Genomic DNA, 27,623 nt, shown 5'->3' with positions numbered 1-27,623 from the left:
ATAACATTAAATGAAACACAGCCCCTATATAAGCATATGAACAGACTACCCACCCCTCCGTTCTATCAATAATTCTTCACACATTTGCTTCTATTGCTCGAGCTGTGGCAACAGTAGGAGATATCATTATGTACACCTAATATAGAAGAGATTACTATCTTTACCTATAGATTACATCCATATCTATAACGTATGTTAATCATCCAATTTATTTGAAATTCAGCATTTCGAAAATTATTAATTATGGAAATAATTTTGGTAAGAGATGTAATAATTATTAGTAAGAATAGAGATAATGATTCTCTAAGTACCCTCTGGAGTATAGTAGTTGATGCATTGAACGTAGTTTTGGGAATTAATATCAAAATAAATTATTAATCAGTATTAACAAATGTGGATCTCCTTAGTTTGAAATAATTGCCTCATACATAATCATAAATAGCAGTGGAAAGATTCATTATAGAACAGAAAGCCAGCTCATGAAAAATGCCAAGGTATATCTATTGTGAAATGTTTTAATACGAATTTCCTATTTTTGTAGTGAAGGGCACCTTAGTAATCGAATCCTGAAATGATTTAATTTACCTTTATTTTTTGAAGGTCGGTCATCCTCTCGACTGTGTGGACCCTCTTGGATCCTCCCTCGCCGATAGAGATCTTGATCCTCCCGTCCGATGACCAGACATTCCTATGCCCATGACGGTCGGCCGCAGCGTTGAGGATCTTGAGACGCTCCGCAGTCAGATCCTCGCGAATGGTGACGCCGGAACCCTTCAGCTTCCTCTTAGCGTCGAAGATCATCTTCCTGGTCCGGTAGCTGCAGAGTCGAACTATGATGGGTCGGTCCTTGGGTTTAGCTTGCCCTTGTTGAGGTGGTTGACGCCTTCCAACGCGATGCGAGCGGTTGACATCCGCCAGAGTCACGGGCACGTTCAGCTTCTTGTTAAAGACATCGAGCGCCAGCAGGTCCGTGTCTTCTTTGTCCCTCTCCGGGATCCCAAAAATACGTATAGAATGTCGGCGCCCATATTGCTCGAGGTCGTCGACCTTCAGGTGACAAGACACCTCCAGCTCACGAATTCTATCGTGCAGCTGTTTGTTCTCCTCCTTCAATGCCTGAAGTTCCTCGAAAATAGATTTCACAGCCATTGATACAGCACTGTGGACAGACTCTTCGATTTGCTGTCGAATAATGAGGAGGGTCTCTTCGGACAATGCTCCAGAAATAGCTGGCTTCGGAGCATTGACCTCATTCTTCGGTGTGCCTCTATTCGGTCGACCCATCGTGTACCGTTAGGTGGATTTACACTTTTATAGGCGAGAAGGTGAACTGAAGATTTAGGAATGTTTTTTCAAGATAAATAAAAAGAGTGTGAGTTAATCAAAAATATAATTTCACTATTGAATTAAGCTCGAGAAACTGAATAACTAGATGTATAATTTGAAGTGAATTGAACTGTATAACCCTACGAAATATCTGTTAGAAGACGGAGCCGAACTGACACACGTTTACTCACTCGACATAACCCTGAAGACTGATCAGAAGGGTCAGAGAAAGATGAAGGGTCAGAGAACTCTGAAGGATTAATAATGTCAGCATATAGGTAACCGAACTAAACAAAAAAATAATTTAAACTTGGAATTAATTTACCTCATTGACATTATTTTTTTAAATATCTATTTATCTTTTTTTTAATATCTATCTAGCTAATTGTAATATACTCGCGTTCTGATAAATTTTCTTTAAATTAATTTTTTTTTCAACCTGATGAATGAGAGCCCGCGCATGGCTCTGGGGACACCCTCAGGATCATCCTCAGAATTTACTTGGTTTATAAATTTATTAATTTTTTTCACATTTTACTACATACTATTTCTCTAATTATTACTCATTCTTAACATTAATCTCACCTTTCTTTATTATTATTCTACAACTTGAGACCATTACAATATCCCGAATTGGTCAAAGTGTTGGGGCCCCGCGCCTGTTTCTTGTGAATCAGTCATCGTCATCCAGACAACAGGTCTGCGCACCAATACCCTATGACAAAGTGCATAGATATGCTATGCATAGACATTAAACACAATCACCATCAGATTATTGTTACTGTTGCTTTTGTAATATCTAGTATGATATAATCAATTTACTATATTATCTATTTTAAAAAAAGTCAATCCTTATTAACATGATTTTTTTCAAAAATCTGAATCATTCCTCAGAATCCTCCAAACGTATTGGCAAGCCGAAGAACTAGTCTTCACACACAGACCTCAGGTCCATGTGAAGATCATTCCTGAATTAAAGCACTGTCGGTTCACAACTCTTCCCTGATAAGTTATGAATATCAATTATGATTAAAATACTAGGATGACGATTTTTCGAGGACCACTTACTATTTGATTTAATTTTAATTATTTTTTGTGTTTTTTATTGTACAAACATCTTATTCTTATGTATGAGTTCTTGTAAGAGTATGTAGAACTGACAGCAGATTGTAAATCATATTGTTTTGTTTTTTATGAGGAATAAAAAACTTTTGAATTGAATTGAACTTTATTTTTATAAAATTATGTCTATGTTTCACAAATTATTGGCTATTTTGGAAGTTCACAAAATTAGCGCCAGCACAATTTTTCTTGAATTGTTAAGCCTATCTCTTTATTCAACAAATGTATGTCGTAGTAGATGTTATTATTATTTATTTCATGTTTTAATGGAACCTAATAATAATTTAGAACAACTCATAATATGGAAATTTTCTCATTTAAAAGCTTTAAAGTTGGATCTATTTCCACTATTCAATTGGCGCATTTGTTACGTCATGGGATCTTACCAATCCCGAATTAGTATGCAAATTTGGAGAGTATTAATTTCTGAGAAGAAACTCAGGTGGAAAATAGAATAGGAGAACTCGAGGCAATTTTTTTCGACAAAGTACCAGTGGGATACAGACCTGGTCCACATACTTAATTTTTTAAAAGCTTTAATTCCTGTTTTAATATAATTTAATCTTTGTTCTTTCTGTTTTTAAAAGTTGTTCTAAAGTTCCTATAATAGTCTGTGATATCAATTTTTTATGAATTCATTTAAAGAGTCCCTAAAATTCTAATAGTGATGTCTGATCGACGATTTTGCCACGCGTGAAGGATCCAGCCGGCACAAAATATTCTATGGCCAAATATATTTCGAATACAAAAACTGGAAACAAAAGTCTACATAAGTTCAAACATATAAAAGAGGATCCCCGCTATTCTACGAGAATTGTACAGCGCATAAATTCGTCAATTTAGGAAAAGTCATGACTATAGATTTAAGGGTACCAAATAATTATAAATGATTCTTATTCAATAAGTAAAATTTAATATTCACGCTGTACTTAGCCAAAAGGTCTATTTCCTTAGGCAAACCATCACCCTGAGATATTTTATTAGTAACTTTATTAAATTTTCAAATTATAATTTTGTACTAGCCTACTTGGCCTATTTGTTTTTGTATGTCTTATGACCCTTTCCAAGGTCTATCATCTCATTTAATCAATTGAAAATTATCACATTCTCATGCAGTATCTAATATTTGAAGATTCAATTTTATTATCATTTAATATTCACTCATTATCAGTTTGTAACTACATTTTGTATAATCTGTTCATCTATCAATTCAATTTTATGCTATTTGGGTATTTCTTCAACAATATATATCTATTCACCTCTCTGAATTTATTTCATTGCACCTCCAGGTTCGTTCTTTCTCAAATGGCACATGTCGATCGTGCAGGACACGACCTGCTTTGCAGAAGTTGGATATTCTTGAGTATCATAAATATCATTAGAACGTTATTTCTTCTGGTGGTAGATGGTAGTCGATATTCATATCAAATAATAAAACATTTTATTGGAGATATCCTCCCGAATCAAATAGGATCGACTGCCGTCAACCTACCACATTGAGGTGTATTGGATCCAGCATTAACGACCAGTTATTGCTATGAGGGGAGGTAATTGATTGCATAGATAGCAACAATATTAAACTCGGTACCTACTCGAAGCATCTACTATCTTGGTTTAGCACTTTGCAATATTACAACCTATAGTATTTGTCAGAGACCCGGTTTGCATGGATTTGCCATTTTGTTTCTTGTCTCGTGCGGTCTAATACCCCTCCCAACTGTAAAACAGGTATTAGAATTTAAGTATTCTGGTTATTATTTGAAGAGTTAATTCATTCAGAAGATTAAATCTCTACCTGGTCCAAGCGACAGCATTGATTATAATAGGCAGATTAAAACTGAACTGCATCTCATTATTGAATTGAATTTAATTTTATTTTATCATATTTCCAATTACAGCATTAGTTCAGAAATTTGCAACTCCCATTCTGGATACCTTTGTAGACCGTCAACCTATCAATTCAACAAACTATTTCATCAAATCAATCTCTTCTATATACCGTTCACTCTGCCTAGATCATATACCTTTGTTGCCTTCTATGCATTTGCAGGTCGGGCGAAGATCAACATAACCTATAATAATTACAATGCAAAGTTTCATAACCTCAAAGTTTCCAACTGCTTATTTGGTTTTTGGATTGATGTCTCCAAGTTTATAATTATCTATTTTAGTGCATGTTCATGCCCCTCCCAGGAGCAGAACATGACAGTATTGAAGGTGTGCTACTTAACAAATATTGTATTAAGAAGAGTTCCTCAACTGAATAGAGGCATTTTTGTAGAACAATGGCTTTGATAGATCTTCTAATTCTTTGATTTCTAGATGCCTAGTCTCAAGAGGAAGTTTATTAAACAGTTTTATAGAAGTAAATTGCCAGTTTCTCTGAGTGCCAGTATAACGGTGTGAATCTACTCTCACGTCCTCCCTGTGTCTAGTAGAATAATTATGTACATAACTATTTATAACATATTTGCCCACATTCTTCCTCATGTAAATCAAACACACATAGAAATATAGTGATGGAAGAGTCAACACACCTAATTCTTGAAAGAGAGGTTTACAACTTGCAAGCGGTGGTGTATGGCCAATAATTCTAAGAACTTTTTTTGTAATTAAGAAAGTGTAACAGCCGTAGCGCAATTTCCCCATAGCTGGACACCATAGGCCAAGTGACTATATAAGTATATATGTGCGCATAATAGACACTCATTAATACATCATGTACGACAATATTGCTTAGTCTACGCAAAAGAAATATCCTTTTACTGAGCTTACCAGATGTATAATCTATGTGACATTTCCAGTTCAAGTTTGTGTCCAGCATAAGACCTAAGAATTCCAGAGAACCGAAGCAAGTAAACCTCGTATTGAAACTAAACTGTAGGCTACTGGTTTTCAACGAGTTGAGACTCAGATTATTGGAAGCTCACCAGTCTTCAATAGTCAATGTGCTTCTCTCAACACTGCATTATTATGCTGTTTATCAGTACTACTGACTTTCAAGCCCATGTTAGTGTTTCAAAGATGAATTTAAAGTTTTCATAGTTGTTGATAGCCAATAGATGGTCCAGGAAATATGCGATGTACAATGAATTGCACAGAATTCCATATTCTTTCCATCTTCCATTTTAGAATGAGTATAAGCTGAACTAAATTAAAAAAAATTGTTATTTGTATATCTAGAGTGAAAAGTGCTGTTTTTTCTCCCTGAGGGAAAAGTTTGAAGCCCGAGGCGAAGCCCAGGGCAACAATTTTCCTGATGGAGAAGAAACCTTTTTCATTTGTGATATACACAATATTTTTCATCCACCTACATTTTCATAAGAACTGCAAATAAAATAATTTTTAAAAACGTACGTGACCAAACAATGTGTTACAATATAATCCAAAAAGTAAACAGAAACAGCTGGCTTGTAATCGACAGCGCTATCTGTCGGCAAAAGTTGTAACAACGATGGCCACCACAACTACAGCTATGATGAAGTTCCCGTTTCAAATTTGATTAGTTAATAAAGAATATCCGTTGGCTGGTATTTTCAATAGCATTGGATATAAAAAAATATTTGTAAATTTTTTTAGTATAGTGATATGAAGTTTGTAATAATTTCAGCATACAAACATATATTTCATATGTTGATCAAATCTGGTTGAGGTATTGAATTTAGTTGACTCAATGACTGACTACTCTATATGCTTCCTCATCTGAGCCTTGACCTTACCTATTACAATGTAAGTTTTTAAAATAGAGATGCTTCCCATGTTATTTGAATGGAGTCACTTTTCCTTCCTACAGAGTTTTTCTGTTTTTTACTACCGAGAGTGAAAAAGTGACACTTCAGTATTATGTTTCGGGGAGTAAAGTGAGTACTTTAGACAGTAGGTGGAGGAAAAAAAAAATTTAGTCTGTCATTCTTCAGTAATTAATGAATGCAATATGAACAACTCTCTTTAATGGGATGAATAATTTTTTTCCAAAATTTTCCAGTTTCTCAATGATTGATAGATTGAGTACTTTATTTATGTAGATTACAATATACAGGATGATTCTCAATTATGGTAAAATAATTTTATACGTGATAGTAGAGGTAAAAATAAGAAAAAAATCTTATAAACATATAAGCTCCAATATATATCTTATATATCTTATAAACATAAACGCTCTCAATATATATCCCTCTCAATCCGAGGCCAAAAAATTTGCAGTGATCCCCACCACCTTGACCAGTACCTCAAAAAACTCCACCAATCCCTCCTGAAATGTAACTATCCTGAAAGGTTGTTACAGAAACAAGTCTCCTCCAAAACTAGCACTAATCGAACCACAAAAAATTCCCAAATCCCACAAACTCCAAAGCTCTGTAACACCTACTTCCCTGGAATTGAAAACCTCAAACCTGTCCTTAAAGATCTGTTCCATGTCGTCTCCTCCAATCCCTCTACCAAACACCTTTTCCAGCAACCACCCACCCTCATTTATAAGCAACCTCCCAACCTCAAGAAAATTCTCAGTAAAAACAAATCACTCACCTCTGATGAAATCCCAACTCCACCTGGTACCTTACCTTGCAAACGCCCCCGCTGTAAAACCTGTCCTATAACTGATTCTTCCATCTCCTTTACCAGTCCTATCACCAACTACACCCACCAAATCCATCAATCCAGTAAATGAATCTCCAAAAATTGCATCTACCTCCTTTCCTGCAACTTCTGTCCTGCCTTCTACATAGGTGAAACCACCACTGCCCTAAACCTCCGGATCAACAATCACAGGGCTCCCTTTAAAAATAATACTTCCCTACCCATCCCTACCCATGGCTCTGAGCACAACAAGAACTTTGACCAAATCTTCAAAGTCCCATAACAAAAATTAATGAAACAGTTGGAATAATGAATCAGGATATCAATTCGATAGTGGAATGGACAAAGAAAAATGGCCTTAAGCTTAATCCCATCAAAACACAACCCATTATAATTGGATATTCTCGTCTTATAAACAATATTGACCTTGAATCGATTCACAAAATTAGTGTAGACGGTGATGACATTCCTTAGGCCAGTTTCACACGGCAGAGACATCGCTCCTGGAATATCATATTACAGAAGATCATATTTCATATTTTGCAGCTCTCCTGTACTATCACATGGGGATCTTACGAATAAGCCGACAGATCTAACAACTATGCGGACGTTTGCTCAAACCTATGACTCATCACTTTTCCTCAAAGTCTAACTTCCTTAGAAATATAGATAGAAGATTTCTGATTTCGGATTTGGATTCAGCGACCCCAAATTCTTTAAAGCGTAAGTCCCATTTTCAAAAATAACCGAAAACAAGGGAGTTATAGCTGTTTTTAATATAGCTTTCCATTATCATATGATTATATAGTACATACTAAGATAATAATACTCCTGCCTCACAAAGGGACAGGCAAAGGTTTTGAGAAGTTTTTGAACACCTGAGAAGTTTATACATAAACATTTTTAATTTTTAAAAGTTCTAGTTTTCCAAAAAAATATTGAACTATGAAAAGATGAATCCAAATATGAAATCATAAATCATCTCCACTCATCACCCAATAAAATAGGAGGAAAAGGAATGTTGTACAGTAAAATTCACTGAATTTCAATTGTCATTCAACAATCCAATTTATCAGGTTCAAATCGTTGAATATCACTTTAAATTCTCAGCAATTATTGACTATTTCTTTTTACAATCAGAAAAATCTATTATGAACATACAGTATAAACATTGTGCTGATCTGAATCGATCTATGGTAATAATAGGAATTGAAAGAATAGAAAATGTCATGGCATTCCAAGTAGTGATGTCTGTGTATAAGAACTGCTGAGTTGATAATGCATACTGAAAAAAAGTCATGAATAGCTCAGACCAGCCTGGCGACTTTGATGCTTTTGAAACCGGAATCTTGTTTTATTTTTATTAAAGAATGATACGGAATGAAAACCATGTATCATAGTACAAAGCTTTGTATCATGAGTAAGATTGACAATCATGGCTTGTCGATTTTAGTTGCTGACCTAAATCCTCATTCCTCAGTCGTAGAACTATGGACCAAGCGCGAGCATTTGCCTTTTATGTCGTATACCGTCGACACAAACTTATGAAATTTATGAAAAGCTAGATAGCTTGAATAGTGATCTGATATTTGTTACACGTTTTTATTCTAAGACATAATATGTCTTGTAGACTAATTTTTAATGTTTCTTCAATCGGCAGGAAAACTTTGGTTTTTCAAAGTTATCTTACTCCCTTATTTTGGGGTATTTCCAGAAATCAAGATAAATAACCTACCAAATTTCCTACACGAATACAGTGTAAGTTGTATTATAATAGCTAGAGTACTTACGTACTGTATAGTACAGTACCTGTTCGTTTTTACCGTATAATTATATGATAATAGAAAGCTTTATTAAAAACAGCCATAACTTCCTTGTTTTCGGATATTTTCGAAAACGGGACTTACGCTTTGAAGAATTTGGGGTCGCTGAATCCAAATCCGAAATCAGAAATCTTCTATCTATATTTTTTAGGAAGTTAGACTTTGAGAAAAAAGTGATGAGTCATACTTTGTGGAAACGGCGGCATAGTTGTTAGATCTTGCCTCTGCTTGCCTCGAGGGGAAAAGACGTGACAAAACGAGGTTCCTGGATAGGAGTCACCATGTGAAAGACACGATTTGACTCAATGTACTTCGACAAAAAAACGAGAGCACTGTTCAGTGTTCAAGTTGCACGTCTCCTATCGTGTGAAAGAGGCCATACTGTAGCTCAGTTAAAAATTTAGGCATTATTATGAATAATACTCTTGACTGGTCAGAACAAGTGAACAAAACTTGTAAAAAGGTATTCTCAGCCATGCATGCATTGAAGAAAATGCACGATATCCTCCCTAGAAACATTAAATTATTATTGGTTCAATCTCTCATCTTCCCACATTTAATGTATTGTAATTCTGTTCTTAACGATATGCAAGTCACTCTGAATGATAAACTACAGCGTTGCCAAAATTATTGTCTACGTTTCGTCTACTCTCTCCAACGCCATGATCATATCACCCCAGCCACATTGCTAGTTCAACATGAAGCTTCCCGATCAGAGGCTTTTTCGAATAGTCAAGCTTGTTAGAGATATCTTGAAATACGGTAATCCGAACTATTTTAAAGATGATTTCAAATTTGTCTCTGAAGGTAGGAGGATAGATGCTTCACATACTAGAACCGGAGAAAGTACTTTAAGGATACCCAATCATCGAACTACTATTTTCACAAAATCCTTCTTAGTCAGTGCCTGTCGTGCATGGAATACACTTCCTGTTTCTATCAGGTCTATCGAGAGCCGAGCGAGCTTCAACCTGACTTTAAAAAAACATATTTTGGAGCAAATGACTGAAACTGTCCGGCCCTAGAACGATCACATGACAACCATCCCTCACCCATTCCACCAATATAAACCTTTAAACCATGTTATAGAACGAATTGTGTATATATATATATATATATATATATATATATATATATATATATATATATATATATATATATATAATATAAACTCATGTTATTTCAATTATCCACTGCATACTGCTGTATATTACTGAAATTTGATAACCCTGATCTACTTTCAGCCTACTTCATTTTATTAATCAATTATTTGATCTTATCTACCTATATAATTATTTTACTTTATCAATTTTCTGTTTTTTTTCTCTTCAATATTCATATTGATTAAAACTTTTACAATATTTCCATTAATAAATAAATCCTTAGTTTAAATAACGAAATTAACGTTTTGGTAGAGAGTTAGTGGGGAGGATATTTTTATTATTCTTCCCAAAGAATGGACATTGATATGTCCAAAGCTCCGCCAATTTATGTAGATGCATAACAATATGATTATTATCTATAGTTATTATATTACAAATTGCTTTTTCATATCATATACAGTTCTATAGTTATTTTCCTAGTCTATATTATGTAAATTCATCTATAATTTTGCTGTATTGTAAGCTATTGTATATAAGTGTATAAGCCAGTATATATTGTAATCTACATAAATAAAGTACTCAATCAATCAATCAATCTCTTTTTGGTAGAGAGTTAGTGGGGAGGATATTTTTAATATTCTTTCCAAAGAATGGACATTGATATGTCCAAAGCTCCGCCAATTTATGTAGATGCATAACAATATAATTATTATCTATAGTTATTATATTACAAATTGCTTTTCCATATCATATACAGTTCAATAATTATTTTCTTAGTCTATATCATGTAAATTCATCTATAATTTTGCTGTATTGTAAGCTATTGTATATAAGTGTATAAGACAGTATATATTGTAATCTACATGAATAAAGTACTCAATCAATCAATCAATCAATCAATCTCTTTCTCACACAGACACACACCAACACTTAATTTATTCACACAGCGTAGCAGTAGATAGAGAGTTGAACCTCTATACTTAATACTGTAAAGCCTCAACCAGCTCACAATAAGTACGGTATAGAACTTTTTACATCTTGTGTAATAAAGTATTTGAAATACTATGACAATTCATTGATTGAAAAAGGTTGTCATACTCGATATTATCCTGTAAAAATAGAGATAAAAAAATGTGATTCAATTTCAGCTTCTTAAATAAAATTTCACACAAGTAGATAAAAATAATATAAAAATAAGTTGATTTTTATTGAATAAAAAATTGAAATATGTTTATTCTACAGCTAATAACAATTCTTGGGAAACACTGGCATTATTATTTTACAGTAGTAGTACTTTCTTGCTATAGGTTCAACCAAATTCTTCATAGAGATAGAATTCTTCATTAATAACATTAAAGTACTCACAGAGTTTTTATTTTCGACTATTTTAGAGTCCTCGCTAAACCTTTTACTAATTTGAGGGCGCTGAATCCGGATCTGAAATCAAAATTTTGCTATCTCGATTTTCAGGAGATTTTTGGTAACTACATGCGCCCGGCCGGGAGAGCCTACTATACGTATACTCACGGATTTCGCCCGAGCCGAGCCGAGCCGAGCCGAGCCGAGCCGAGCCGAGCCGAGCCGCGCCAGTAGCCCAGTTGCCCAGTTGCAAGATATTTCTTATAATCTGCTGACCAGACTTGTTATTGGTATGGTTATACATGAAGAGTCTGTGGTAAAATGGTATTCAGGGAATACTTCGTGAATCAATTTTATCAAATGTATGTGGTTCACAGTCTTTGAATATTGATTGAATAATTAATAATACTGTGGATTTATTTTTTATAATCTTCATTCTTTTTTTAGCCTGATTCAAGAATACTCTTCTGTTTTACCGTTCTATCATTTGCTTTGTTCCAAGAAAATCTGGTGTGGCATAATACTAAACTTCAACGCCTGTGTTATCACTATCAGCATATTCGCATGATCAACTTTTGTTCGGTATTACAACATATTCGCTCATAGATAAACTAGGACCCCAGTCTAGTTTGTAACCACAATCTATTTCATTGAAAGCTTATCTTCAGATTACTGAATTGATGATGTACATGTCATGCAAAAGTTCAACTATTTTTTCATATTATCTCTTCACTTGTTTCCTTTTAAAAAATGCAAGCTGTTAATCTTATTACGTCAGTAATTAGAATTCATCTCTCTAATATCTAACCAATTTTTATTTATTCATTCAACATATAACTTAATAGACCAATTATTGAAGTTGTATATAATACTGATATCAATTCAATTAATAATAATAATAAATCACAAGGTATAGTTATAAGTCGAGCAAAGGCCTCCCTGAACTATATTCTTGGCTGTGGGGATCAACCGGAAGTGTTGAGCTCATTGATATATTCGCAAACGCCACGTTACACCACATTCCATCATCTGTGATTGGATATTATCTTTATATTTCCATTGAGTTCTATGGAGACGGTGTAATTGAGTCGAAAGGAGAGAATAACCACCTCCCAGACTGATTACTCCGGACTCATTCAACTCTTTCTTTGTATTGACCTCCCTGTTCCCGGGCGGAGGTGAACCTCAAACAACGTGGAGATCATTACAAGAGGTGACCCCCCAGGAAGCTCATTACAGGGCTTATACCAATTTTCTATTTGATCATTTATTTCTGCAATAATCATTGCCTCAAGACTGTTTGTAGTCATTCTTGAGATCAAATGAAATATTTAGCAACCTGAATGAATATATATTTGTTAAAACCTGTTGTGGCAATAAAATAACTGAATAGGTAGACATTTTATCGCATATACTCAAAGAATTGTACCTGAGTAAGATATTCTATACTATCACTATACTGTGATCATGAGAAAAAAGTTAGTATTACCTTTCATTTTCAAACTACAGACTCCTTCAGAGCTAAAAGCTCAACGCGGTTATAATGATGAAATGTTGCTCATGCTAGTTCGTAGATCAGTGTTTTCAATATCAATAGCTGGGTGAAATGCCGTTTACAGTCTCCATCATTCTTTTCAATTCTGTCATGTGTCGACGCCGGGTATTGTTCCAAAACTGGGATGCTATACAATAATAGAATAATAATATTGAATGCTAAGGCGCAAAGTGATAATAAGCGTCCATTATTGATCTACAGTCTACAGTATTATGTTTGGATAACAGAATTTTCGCCTTATTATTCACCAGTACTGGCAAGGACACAAACAAGGTTTTCTCAAGTTATTGTTGTTTTGTTTTACACCTGTTGTTGAGGTGACGGCGCGTGAAGACTCTTTTTAATATTGAATTTGACACTTTGCATTGTTGCGTCATCTACTGACTCAAATCACTCAAATTACGCGAACTGACTCTGCTTATGCAATACTACGCGCTTGCATTAAACAAAGTTCACTAGTAAAACATTAACAAGTAATACAAGTTGACATGGGATTGAGAGAGGATCACTCTAAAAAGCCAGTTACACACATCGATTTATTGCCGTCTACCAGATTGAATGGAACTTGACACACACATGATGTGTTCAGATACACATTATATGTCAAGTTATGTTCAATCTATTTGTAAGGACGGCAAAACATCGTACGTCCAAAAATCGATGTGACTACCTAACTATTCATTCACCTTTTTTAATGAGGTAGCGTTTTTATTGTTGATGTAATGGTTATCAGATGATATCAGATGATTCAGATGAAAATATTAATCCACAATGACATTTTTATAAGTACTGTGTCTAAAATGATAATGAAGTCAGGGATATTAGATATCGGTAAATTTCAGATAAGTTTGAGACTTGTGCGTTGATATTTTTGCGTTGTGCGTTGATCTAGGATATTTTTATTATTCAATAGAAGATAGTATATACAATAATGTTGAATATACAAATGCAGCAGTTGCATTTTTCAGTTGATTAACCCAATGCTATGTGCGTGACCAACACTTGAGCTCTCGACCTATCAAAACTACTTGTTCATATTTCAACAACTACCTACCTAATTTTCACAGATAAATTTACAGATACAATCACGTCAGTAGTATCAGCGTCATACCAGCTTATAATTACATGCATATATGATGTAGCGGTAAATGTCATTTGATGTAATTGGGAAGGTAAAGCCGAGTGAATATCAATTTATTCTGAATGACGCAAGTGATAGGTAATGACATACTGATAGTAGTAATGTAATACGATACTTTCTTTCAGTAATTCAATTACTGGATTATTCATGCAAGTCATTACTCTCGTTAGTCGTTACTTGTTTGCGTCATACAATTTTTAATGCTCGTGAGACTTGTAAATGCGCAATGTACAAAAACAATAATTTGTTTTTGAGAGATTTTGTTTGTTGGCGAATTGTCCTTGAAAAACAGTTGCATTGTGGCTGTGGCTGGGGCGAGCCATGCACTGGGCTGCTTGCTGCCTGCTGCTGTTTTGATATAATCGCAATCACAGCTGAAGCTGAGAGCTGATCCAATCAAGTGGTGCCCTGTCAAAATAAAGCAACGTGATAAACAACTTTATTATTGTTGAGGCACTCCTGCCTGAGTTCGTTAATCCCACACGATAAAGTATTTTTCAGTCTCATCCTGCAAAACAAACTTTTTCCAAACATGTTTTTCAAAGCAATAAGTTGTAGTCTATAGTTGTTCAAAGATGCAATAGTTGTTCATTTGATTGCCGATAATCGGCTATATCGAAAAATATTAAAATAATTGATCAAATGAATGAATCAATAAAATGATATTTTATATTGATGACTTGTTAAATCTTTCACAAGTGTCACGATTAATAATAATAAAATGAAAAATTAAAATGTTGAACTATGCTGCTTTGTTAATCCTACGTCTAATTTCTCCGATTTTAGCTTTTGCATGATAATATTTATAATATAACACAATATACTCTCATTTATTGAATTAAATATCTATTCGTTTATAACCTGATTACTCAACAAGGCTGGGTCGCAAGTGTAGTAAGACACCATGGAGCAACGATTGGCTACTGTGTGTAGGCCAACTGAGACAACAGTTATAGGATTGATGACCGGGCAGGACACCAGTAGGCCACCGAAATCTGGTGACTCGGCTGGCGAACCTATAATTTATTTATTTATTTATAATAGCGCAGCATAATAGTGTAATGTGCGGCATAAAACCCCTATAATGACTATAATGTAAGACTATAATGACCTGCTACTCGCTCGGACACTTCGTGACCCATTGGGGCCGCATGGAAAACGTGCCATCGATTCATTCATTTTCAGTAGATAATTAATTTTTTAGCTTAAACTTAATGTTTTAGCAATGTGTTGACAATTGAAGAAACTTGAGATATATCCAATAATCAACTTTATTTCAATAAAAAATTAAATAATTATTAAATAGATATAAATAATATTATTTTAATCATCAATATTCACTCTACAAACTTTATCAAAAATGTGTTGACAATTTGTTTTAAAAGTTATAACCGGTGATTATTGATTGGTGTACGTTTCCTAATTTATGACTCATTCATGGTTGAGGGAGGTTCAATTATAGGAGGCAATAATTATTGTGAAAAGTGATTTTATTATATCATATCGATCTCAATGATAAATACTGTATTTGGATTTGTATGATGTCATACTTTCCTCAACGTTTTTGACAAACATGACAGAGTAGGCTGACAACGACTTCATTCCATCATAATGTTTGTCACTGTCCTCACACTAATCAAGTTTATGTTTGAATAATCTGACCTCAAGTAAATAGATTAACATCAGGATGATCGGGGAAAACAAGTCTTTGCAACAAACAACTTCTTTACGTCGTATATTGTTCCCATTGTTCTCTGTATGCAATTCTCGTCGATACTCGGCGTCTTTCTTATCAGAATAGCATTACCTATTCAATATCCTCACCTACTGTATCAATTTATTGAGCATTGAACATGTATTATTCAACAGATTGTTTTGTTCGGAGTCAGTGCCACACAAATATGTTTGGCTGCGATTTTGGATGACGCAGTGGCGCTAAACACAGCAACATTAGCGCTCTCAAAATGCAGCCATTCTTGTCAATATCTTGCCGCACAAGATGAATTGCCATATAAATTCTGTAGGCCTTTTAGGAAATTGTCCGTCTGTGACTCGAGTGTCATGACCGCTCCATGAAAATATTGTCGGACTTTACTTTTCCCTGGTGAAAATTTATCTTCTGCTGTAAATCCCTTGTTTCTTCCAACACTCTTGGAACGAATTCTTTTGAAAAGCATGAGTCAAATAGGATATTATAATAATCATAATATTTCTAATTCAATTCAATTTATTAAAACACACAAAGCAAGACAAAACAAAATGACAAAGAATTACAAAACAAATAAAATACCATACGCAGTTTCAAATAATTCGTCGTTAGCGATTTATTATATTTTATCGATGCACTGCACTGTGCATTGGGCCCAATACAAAATGATGAAATGCAATTACTCACTTGATGCCTTCGGATAAAAATTGACTGGACCTCGGATATGGACCGCTCACGGTGTGGCACAGGCAGGGTGTAGGTGGCTAAGTTTTGTGACGTTTTAATTGTTTATATTACACTTCACTCGGTAATTAATCAAACATATATAAGAGACGGTACTTGGTGCTGATTTACAGTTGTTCAGGACATTTAATTCAACATTGGAAACAATTAAACAGGGAACATTCAACCATGGTTGTTTACCGCTAGATGATCATCTGGAAAGTGGTTATTCTCGAAAATACTTAAATTCATACACCCTTGGATAAATAAATCCGGGCTTCTGATTGGTTGATTAAATTAAAAATTGTCACGATGACGTTTACAAATAAAGAAAGTAGGTCCCAGATGCAATGATTCAAAGTCAGTAATTCACATAAATTTGAAACAGGGATATTTTTTAAAACAAACAAAAGTCGAACCTCTTAAAGTCACCAGAACATGCCGTATGGAGCTAGCTTCTCCCTTATCAGACATCACATTCACGTGGTGATTACAAGAATCACTGACCTACGACGCAACATTGGCACACGCCATATGATACAGTGATGTGAAGTGTGAGGAAATAAAAAATAAATTTTAATTCTACGAAAGAAAATAAAGCAATAGCAAGGGAGGCTTATTTTGATAATGACGGTAAAAAGATAAGCGCTTGACAGGTGATTGTATGCTTATAACCACAATTCAACTACTATATACTGGTGAGTAAACACAACTTTAATTTATTTATTTTATTGCATGTTGTCTTTCAATATTTTCTAATTCAACATCTTCAAGATATTTTATAAATTCAAATATGAAAAGTAAAGAACGCTCTTCTCGTCTTATTGACAGGTGAATAATTTATGAGGCTGTGCTCCTTTGACATATTTTAAAAACATGTTGACTAAATGAGGTTAGTTTTACAATAATTTTATACGGAAAAGTGTACAATAAATTCATTTTTATATATAAAATGACATACAAGATAAGATACATAGTGAAACATTATAAACATAAGGTGAGACAATAGCAGTAGTTACATTAGCTAGGTCTTGTATTGGTTTACACAATCTTCTCATGATAGAAATATTTTTATTTTCTATAATTTGATTTTTCCATAATTCATTTGTCAATTTTAGTTCCTTAAAAAGAAGGATATCGTGACAGCCCATTAAACAGTATTATCTTCAGCAAAGTTTGATGAACTTTCACGGTTCAACGATATTCCAATATTTTCCTTCCAAATTTAGACAGGCTCCGTCCCTGGAGAGGCCCACTAAATATGCACCCTTCCACTTTCCACTCTTCCGCAACACTTTATTCTTATTCAGTTTACACTGAATTATTCAATAGGAAACCATGAAATTGTGCCGGAGTTCTACTGACGCCAAACCCTCAATCTTCTCCTCCAAAGTGATAATTTGACCTCTGCTTCGTTTTTCTCGTTATCTTATTTTTCCAACACTTTCCAACTCGATCGTCCATTTCTTCATTACATTCCTTATCCTTCCTTCTTTATCGTAGCTACTTTTCTCATAGGGATTTATCCTAATAAATCATAAATACTTGCTGATTAATAAATTATGAAACTAAGTATTTCTCAATTCATTAGGATACTATTATATATTTTTCGAAACTGTCTGGTGTTTTAATTTGACTCAAAATGTTTAGGCTCTCAAACTTTCCAATGCCTTGATAATTAGTTTAAATTCACGGTCTTTCATATTCTTTACAATAATTTCAGAGAGATTATTTATAGAATCTTCTGTAGAATTCCTTCTATTTTCCATCTCAAGCTGCGTTTACACCAAAGTTATTAACAAAATGTTAATAACTTAAACCTTAAAGATTCTATTAGATTGAACGGAGCTTGACAAACACATATGTTCATCATGTGTATGATAGGTTATGTTTAATCTAACTCTGGTGTAAACGCAGCTTTAGTCTTCTTCTTAGTCTTATTACTCAAAAGAATAATAGGCATCATCACGACCACTTGTATGTTAAGAAGAGAAATGTATTGCGAAAAAACACGTAGTTTCTCTCTTATTGTATCCAGTTACACTTGTGTGGATGAAAATGGAGTTTTTATTGTGTTTACTATCTTGTGAATACATTTCCTTTTCCACTATTAATTCAAACTTCAAATTGAAAACACTTTTGAAGTAAAAAAATTTTTTTTAAGCAGTGACATTTTGACCTGTTGTTGGTCATGTTGGTCATGTTGTTATCATTACTGAGGGAACTGACTCTAGTACACAATTAGTATTACACAATTAGTAGTACACAACTAGTACACACTCTAGTATACAATTAATGGTATAGAGTGTAGGTGGAGGAATTGGTGGGGATGATAGGTTAGGGTTGGTGGATGTTCTAGTTGGGCGGGATTTTTTTCTTGAAGCTGAATGGAATCGATTCAATACTCATTGTTACACGTTTCTAAAACTACTGAAATTCAGAACCTTATTTTCAGTCTAATGAGAAGAGAAAATGTAAGGTAAAAATTCTAGTAAATGAACGAGTCTTCAATAAAACCCCAAACCCCTTGACATCCACTAATTCAGATCAAGAGAGAACATTGACAAGTAGCGTTTAAACTTTAAAGGTTCGGTACACAACTAATAAGATAACATTTGAAAGCATGAGCAATTTCGAGCCAAGTTCTAAAAGAGGCGGAAGTAAATTCTGCTCGTATGCAATTTTTAGCTAGAGTGAAATGCTGATCTTGTGACACACACACGCACTTGTAGCACGTGTAAGCTGTTTCGCGGATGGATGCCGGCGTCACGACGCATGACCGTCAACGAACACGTGCGACAAATCCAAGTGCTCTCACACAGACGCCATTTCTATTTATTTGCACAGCTCGTGCAATGCGAAGCCGCAAATAAACCGCACTCATTTCAACGCAACAGATCACGGACATTTCGCTTTGACTAACACCATTGAATCTGCCACCACTTTTACAATAATTAGAATAGAAAATGCTGAGCTTCGGTTTGGGGACATGAAAGACGTTTTATTCAGATATCAGAAAAAACATTGTAATGAGAATGAATGATACTGTAAAACAGACATTATTATGAAAAAATACTGTAGACATTGTGAAAATATATTGAAACAAATATGTAAATGGGTTACATCATAACCGTAGATCTACGTACATAAAATATAATAAAATGAAATAGTACCCTATCTGAAAAAAACCTTTTACTTCTTTTGGAAACAACAAACGTCTTTAAAACTATTAGAACCATTAAAAATGAATATTGAAGTATCTTGTTTCTAAAAGAAGTAAAAGGTGTTGCTATCGAATAGTTACTGCAGAATTCAATTTTCACGAATCAATCATGCATCAACTCTATTCGATTAAATCAAATCAATTGATTTGACATTGAAAGTTGAACAGTTATCCCGTTATTCGCAATAGCAAAAACAACTATTTGCGACCTTGAGAGAACTTGAGAACAGCTAGGCTGCTATTGCTGCTGTTATAGTGAGATTCACTTAAAATTGTCAGCATCGGTGGTATTTGAGAGGAATGTTGACAGTGTGGGCGGATGCTGCCAGTGAGTAGTGCCGGGAGCCTTGAGTCAATGCAAAAATGCATTCGACGACAGAGACTCTATGACACAATGAAATTTGACCATGACCTTGCTCTGTTTCTGCCAGTCTGTTTCTTGTTGATTCATCAATTTTGATGAAAACTCTTTTTCGATAGCATACTGATGCTATGCTTCTCTTTTCGCTTCTATTTATTCTCGTAAATATTGTACTAGTCGAAGCAATATTGTATCATCAACTAAATTTATATACTGGTCAGAGCAATAGACAGCATTTATAAACTTCTCAAAATAGTAATAATTATTGCAGCACGGAGTAAAAGAGGAAAATTATAATTTTTTTCAAATATTCATAAATTGTTCAGTTCGATTATTGCAGTTTTATAGAGGAGCCCTCGTTAGAAGGTACAAACACATTTCGCCTCAAAAATAAATAACCTACAGCTTTTCCTAACCTTAGCTACTTATGGCTGCTACCTATAGGTTGAATGCATGTGAAATTGTGCTACTTTGAACTTAGTTTATTTCAAAAACAATAGTGACCGCCGTTTAATTTTTGTGATTTTGTGCTCAAAATAACATACTAAATCGATCCCAACCAAAAATTTGATGACAGGTATTTTGGCACTGGACGTACACTTCACAGTACATAATTACCTTTACGGTAATTTTTAGATGATATACTTTCATACTTTATTGTAAAAACATTTTTATTTCAAGTACATTTGAGTTACAAATGAAACTGATGTAATAACATTGGTAGATAAAATACTAAGGCAATACTTGTGATATTTTTTGTTCCAAGTTTAGGTGATGATACAGTCCAAAGTAATATAGTTTTTCAGTCACGCACAATTTCTTAACAATTGTAGTCCAAAATTAACTTGCAAACTAGGCTTATACATTTTCAATTAAATGGATCAAATCAGTAAATGAATTAATTATCAATTATTACTTGAAACGAAAACATCAATTTATCCGAGAAAATTTAAAACCATGTAAGAAACACAAACACATTATTTGTACTGCCCCGGAACTTCTGTGCACGGAAAGGTGCGTTTACACCAGAGTTAATAACAAAATGTTAATAACTTAATACTTATAGATTCTATTACATTTAACATAACTTATCATACACATGATGAACATTTTACAGTACGTGTTTGTCAAGTTCCGTTCAATCTAATAGAATCTAAAAGGATTATGTTATTAACATTTTGTTTATAACTTTGGTGTAAACCCAGCTGAAGATTACTGTAGCCAAATGTTGATTCGATAAGCCCAAGAATCAAGAATGTTTTATTGTCACAAAGAGAATAATTATTGCAATGACAAAAGTCACTTTATAAGGATACAAAAGCCCGATTTCAGGGATTAGAATTCGTATTTGAATACCGAATTGGTGGAAAGGATATTAGATTTACATAAAAAAATGACTAAACTGTGCCACATAATCATCTGTATTACATTTCTTCTACTCACTACAACATATTGTATTGAACGCAAGATGAATGCGTTTGCATTTGGACATTATTACTATCGATACTTCGATAGATTACAGTATTAGGGATGAAATGAATAGGTTTATAGATACTTTGTCGTCAAGCTTCGCCTGGAATATCAATTTCGATATAATCAAAAACCAGTAATAACGGAATAAGATTTATCGGATTTATAGCCCCTCCTTTCATTCGACCTAAGGAAAGTATAACAAGGCCATAAATCTTGTCAAGAGATGCGAGATTTACGTTGTGCCTATTCTCCCTCTTATAGGTTGCTATGTGATTGGGATTGAAGAGTTTCCACTCTGTCTTCAGAATATCAGAGCAACCCTCAAATATCCTTCAGAATACTAAGTTCTGCAGATAGCATTGCAAGGAGCATCCACGCTCCATGTATGTGGGGTTTATTCAATTTATTTTAGAAGAGTTGGCATCAACGTCAAGAGTATTATTTGGTTTCCAAAATTTGGGCCCCTTCAGTAAGCCTGATATCTAAGAACAAAATACCTAGATTTTATATTGATACCCTGTCTTTTTTCAAGAAAATTAGTACTCATCTCCCATTCTATGACCTATCTCACATACTTTTCACCCCAAACGATCTGCAATTTGGAGTATAAATCTTATATATTCTTAGTTTTATCAAACACAGAGTAGTTTCAAATGGCCGAGGTAATTCATCATCATACTATCATTGAGAATACAAAAACCGAAATATCCTCACCCAATCTAGAATACAATTACTTCCATTAATTCTATTCCCATTTATACAATTTCATGAGTGAAAAGTGGTAATGAATTTTGTGATGCAATTCTAATGTACATTATTACCTACTGGGAAATGCACATGCTTATGATTTTAAAAGAGTTATGATAGAAAGAGTAATAATTTCCAATTACTAGCAATTTTCAAAAGAGTTTCAATTTCACGTTTATGTGCTTTACTCTCAATTTCCAGCTTTTCTTTAAATCTAGGGTTGATTAGGGTTGGACTCCTGACTAGTCATTTTTATTCTAAAATCGTATTTGTAAAAGGAGAAAGTAATTCTGAATACGACTTAATCTAAAGGTGCGTACAGATATACGCACCGCGAACATGAGCAATTCACTTTTAATCAGCTGATGCCAAGTTTTTTATATCTATATCTTATACCGTTTCTGTAAAAATACAGATATAGTCAGCTGATTAAAAGTGAATTGCTCATGTTCGCGGCGCGTAAATCTGTACGCACCTTAAAAATTACCCCCGTTATTTGAAAGTCCCCAACAGTTCAAAGCACAATGCAACACGAATTCTCTCGTAAGACGTCATATAAGAGTTGATTCAACTCTACTTGAATTGAATAATATTTTTCTGATCTTCATCCTGTGAAAACGTACTTCCTGGGGGTTCATCTCTTATGATAGAGTCTCACGTTGTGAAGCCATTATGTGAAATGGTAAACCTTTGCCCCACTTGTTGGGTGATATTATGTAAAATGGTAAATTTAGTATATATATAAGAGCAGTTGCTAAAGTCTCTAATTTGTGAATAAATTCGCAAATAGTTAAGGCCGTCCGGCTCGCAAATTTGCTGGGTTCAAACCGCAGCTCTAGCTCAGTGGTAGATACATGAATTTTCCAAATATATTTAATCACCACAAGGTTCAATGACTGGTGATTAATAATTCTTACTACTGCTTCTATGAAGTTCTTGAAGAATACCAATAAGGAAATCAAAAAGACAGTTGATGACTGATTACCAGTAACCATGTATCCAACCGAGAATAATGAAGACCAACTATAGTTTTTTCTAGTTGATTTTTAAAACGCTCACCATGAATACAGGTATCCACCAATTTATCCTTCCGAAATTCCTTAGAACTTACAACGCCAGTTCTGGAAGTTCTCTGGAACCTTATATGATATAACAGGAACCTTATTAATATAATTATTAATATGTTCTTTCTGGCAAACTAGTATGACTATCATCAAAGGATGATAAGTACTGAATGCTCTTAATAAGATCAATATTAATTGATTCACTAATTTTATATGCTGCAGAATATTTTTCTTGGTACTGAGACAGCCCAAACTGTATATCACGAGATAAATTGGGATAAAATAAACTTCTATGATTTTGTATGCTGACATAAAACACAAAATATATTCCCATAAAACAATATATATAAAATATTCTTATATCTATAATTTTCAATATATATATAAATTCTTCAATAGTTAAACAGTTATCACAGGGTTTACTAGCATTCACTGTTGTGAGCTTTAAAATTTATAAATTTGTATTTAATACTAATAATTGGACTTCAAGTCAATTCATAATTCTACAATTAAAAACTGTAGATTTGATAAGACATGTTTTGATCAATTAGCGAATAATAACTATTAAATTAATATTCAAAAAATAAAATCTCAGGGTTTTATGCGTTCGTGCCATGCATGGAAGTAAGCTTCCCACATAAATCAAATAAAATTCATAAAATGTTCTCATAGAATATATGATAGTATTCAACACATTGCGAATTTCATAAATTTGGATTAATTTGTATAGCGCTTTTATCAATTCCCCAACTCTTATTAAAAAGGCCTTTATAAAACGAGCTCGTTTGATCTAACACTCACATTAATGATGTTCTTGACGGTCTCGTAGAATTAATTAATTAATTCCAATAATTAATTATGCAAGTCCTTTTCGTCTCGGCTGGGCTCGCGCGTGGTCCAGATTTCTTATGGATTTCTTTCCGAATTAAAGATATATTTATGGGAATTGATTACAATTACGAACTCTTCAACAACACTGAGTTCACAGATAAATAAACATTAATTACAAATAGTTCACATTTAAAAAAGGGATTGGCCTGATAATTTTAGAATTTAAGAAGAAGGAAGAACCCTAATTTCCATGTGCATCCTTTCAGAACGAGATCACAAGCCAGAAGAAGATGGTTTTCAGAGAAATTTTATCTCTTCCTTGAACGATTTGTAAGCTTCTTTCTGATTAGCTTTTAATTAAACAAACTCCATACAATTGGTTGCTTCAGATTCAGGGTTTCTTCAACTTTATAATAGAAAAAATAGATAAAAGTATTTATATAAATATATGGAATGATTGTCTTAAACTATTCTGATAAATAAATCATGATATACGATGCTAACATGTAACATATATTTAGTTTTTTATACAAGTTTTGTATACCCTTGATTTTTGTACTTTTTTAGATTGTAATAAATATTTATGCAGCAATAATAGTTGTCCCTATTTATTTACATAAATCTTCCTCAGTATATATAATACACCTTTTGTGAGTAAACTTTATAATTCAACTTGTACTGGTTGATCGAACAATCAGCTGATTTGTTAGGTATTGATTCAAATAACTATCGATTTATTCTAGATCGATTTAAAAGTGTAAACAAATAATTCTAACCTCAAATGTACATACAAACTTTTATTTTTTATGATCTGCCAATAATAAATAAGCCGCTTTATAATTTGTAATTCTGCCAATGGATCCTCATAGTTGTTGAATCACAATTATGCATGTTTTTTCCTATCATTTTAGATAATACGATTACTCTTTTATCACTAACAACATTCGATTTTACTTGAGTGGTTCTTTGACTGGGTTATCTTTCTTTTCCATTTTATAATTCTATTAAAGTTCAGTAGTTCATTTCAAAAATATTTTGTGGTGCTAAAATACCACGTGACAATCCTTGTATACGTATAGCATACGTGTATCATTATGAGAGAGAGAACGTGAGAGGTGGGCACGAGGGAGATCACGAGAGAGTGCTCCCCTCGCTTCAACAATATCCTATGCTTCAACAATAGTGATGTCATGCAATAATGCAAATTTGAAGCATTTGGTAAAAACTAGTAGCATACTGATACACTACTAGGCGTATACTGTTCGCTTATTCTTGTTGTTCAATTGTTCAGTCAATGAACTCCCAAAAAGCATACTAGACCCTCAAATTCGGCTTCGAGCCAGACTAAACTGGATCGCCAAAGACTTAACCGAATGGCTGAGTCGCTCGAATCCATGAAAGATAAACTGAGTATGTGGGAGGGGCCACACCTGCCAGGAGTTCATCAACAGTAATAGGACGAATAATATTTTAGGTTACAATAATACAGTCGGATGAATAACGAAATTGAACTTCAAGAGAAAGAACCATATACCTTTTTTGTGTTCTTTATAATACTACGTTCTTTCATAGTACCATATCATATAGGCATATATCATCATTACATTTTCTTATTAGTCAGGATTACCTTGCGCACACCACTACCACTGCGAATCGCATGACGGCGACGGAAGCGGGAGAATTTTGAAGCTGTGTTTGAATGGTAGAAATTATTGTCGCCGTCGCCGTCACCGTATGCCATTTGCAGTGATATGCGTAAGGTTTTGTTGTTATTCCTGAAAAGTCGTAGGTCTTTATGGTTAAAATTTTCACCGTTTTTTTCATGTAGCTTTTGGAATTTCACAGGAAATTGAAGATCAAATGTAAATGCGAATGCAAATGAATGTGAAATTGAAACTCTTTTGTAAATATCTAATATTATAATTGACGAGGGTTTAGTATTTTATTAAATAAAATTTTTGATATTAGTTTCATACTGCAATACTGATACTATAGTTAGTTGATCTTCTGCTTTAGCATACAAACATCTTGTTATTGTTATTCAAGCCAATAAAATTGTTTTTACAATTTTCCATTCTACATTCCTGATTATCTGTTCATTTTCGTTCAATTAAGGTCTCAGGTATCAGGTAAAGTAGGATTCCAGGAATTTTTTAGGAGTATAGTCGAGAAGCATTCTGCACCCAAACAACATGTTTTTGAACTGAATCTGAATAAGTATGGAGAAACTTGAATTACGATTGAAACAAAAACAAGTTTAATCTCAATCACTAAGAAAACAACACACATTGATCACAAACATTCTATTCAATATACTCAGTAAACAACATTTTGTTTTCGTGAGCATTAGCTTCTTGAATTACACAATGTCTGTGACACAAAGACCAATAAATTATAAGGATGGACTTCTCAACTTATCAGGATTTCAAAGGTGGAGCTGCAATAAACAATCTGGTGAATGTACTGTGGAAGGGTTGATAAGTCCAATCAAAGCTACAAGTGAACTCGATTGATTAATGAGTACTATCAAGTTTAAAATGTTTTAGAAAAACAAATGCAGTAAAAAAATCTCATTATTTGAAATGAATATGTTGAATAAGAATATGTCTTGACAAATTTTGTAAAGAGTATAAAATAATAAGGAGTAATGACACATTATTGTACTTATAATTATTATGTACATGCTATACTTGAGCTACAATGTCTGGCCATCATTGATAATATCATTAATCATTGTTTGGTTTTTGATCACTGTGATTGGATACTGATTATGTTACGAATGAACCAAAGTTTACGAACAAATCTCATGAGGTTTATAAAAATCTATTAAACGTTAATTAACTGATGGACCATGGAAGAATCATGAAAGGGGAGGAGTTGCTACACCATGTTTGCTATCCAGAACGGACTACAAATGTACAGGGGTGTGAGGGGTGTTGTGAGTTGTGAGGTCTCTTCCTCACGCACCATTAATACTGTTTCCTTCTCCTTAATTACGTTAAATTGACAGGTGGGGTCCAGCCCACAGAACATAGAACATGGAATCGTCGAACAAAATTACACAACACAGTTTAGCTAAACAATTATTGTTGGGTATAATATATTGAATTTGGGCTTATTCTGACGAGAGAGACATGTCGAGAACAGAGAGAAAGAGGATTTTGATAGAATGTAATTGAGCTTACAGCACTAATGAATTCAGGTGAAAAATTACGGAATACTAATAAAATGACTAAATTTAAAGCAAGCCCTGTTTGCTGACCGTCCCTCGTTTACAGAATAATCAGCCGACCACTAATTATAGTCAAGGATGTGCAGGTCTGCTCTGAGCGCTTCGGCAGGTCCACCTGCAATTACCCTACAACATTATTTCCCGAGATGACATGAAGCAAAACTTTTTAGCTCCTAATTTGACCATTTTCATGTGAATTAATTACTTTATGGGTTGCTGATCCAATACTACGTGTACGTGAGTAATGTAATGTA

This window comes from Nilaparvata lugens, chromosome 5 (genome assembly GCF_014356525.2).
Source record: "Nilaparvata lugens isolate BPH chromosome 5, ASM1435652v1, whole genome shotgun sequence".
Lineage (NCBI taxonomy): Eukaryota > Metazoa > Arthropoda > Insecta > Hemiptera > Delphacidae > Nilaparvata > Nilaparvata lugens.
The sequence above is the reverse complement of the archived record's forward strand: the minus strand, read 5'-3'. Positions refer to the sequence as shown.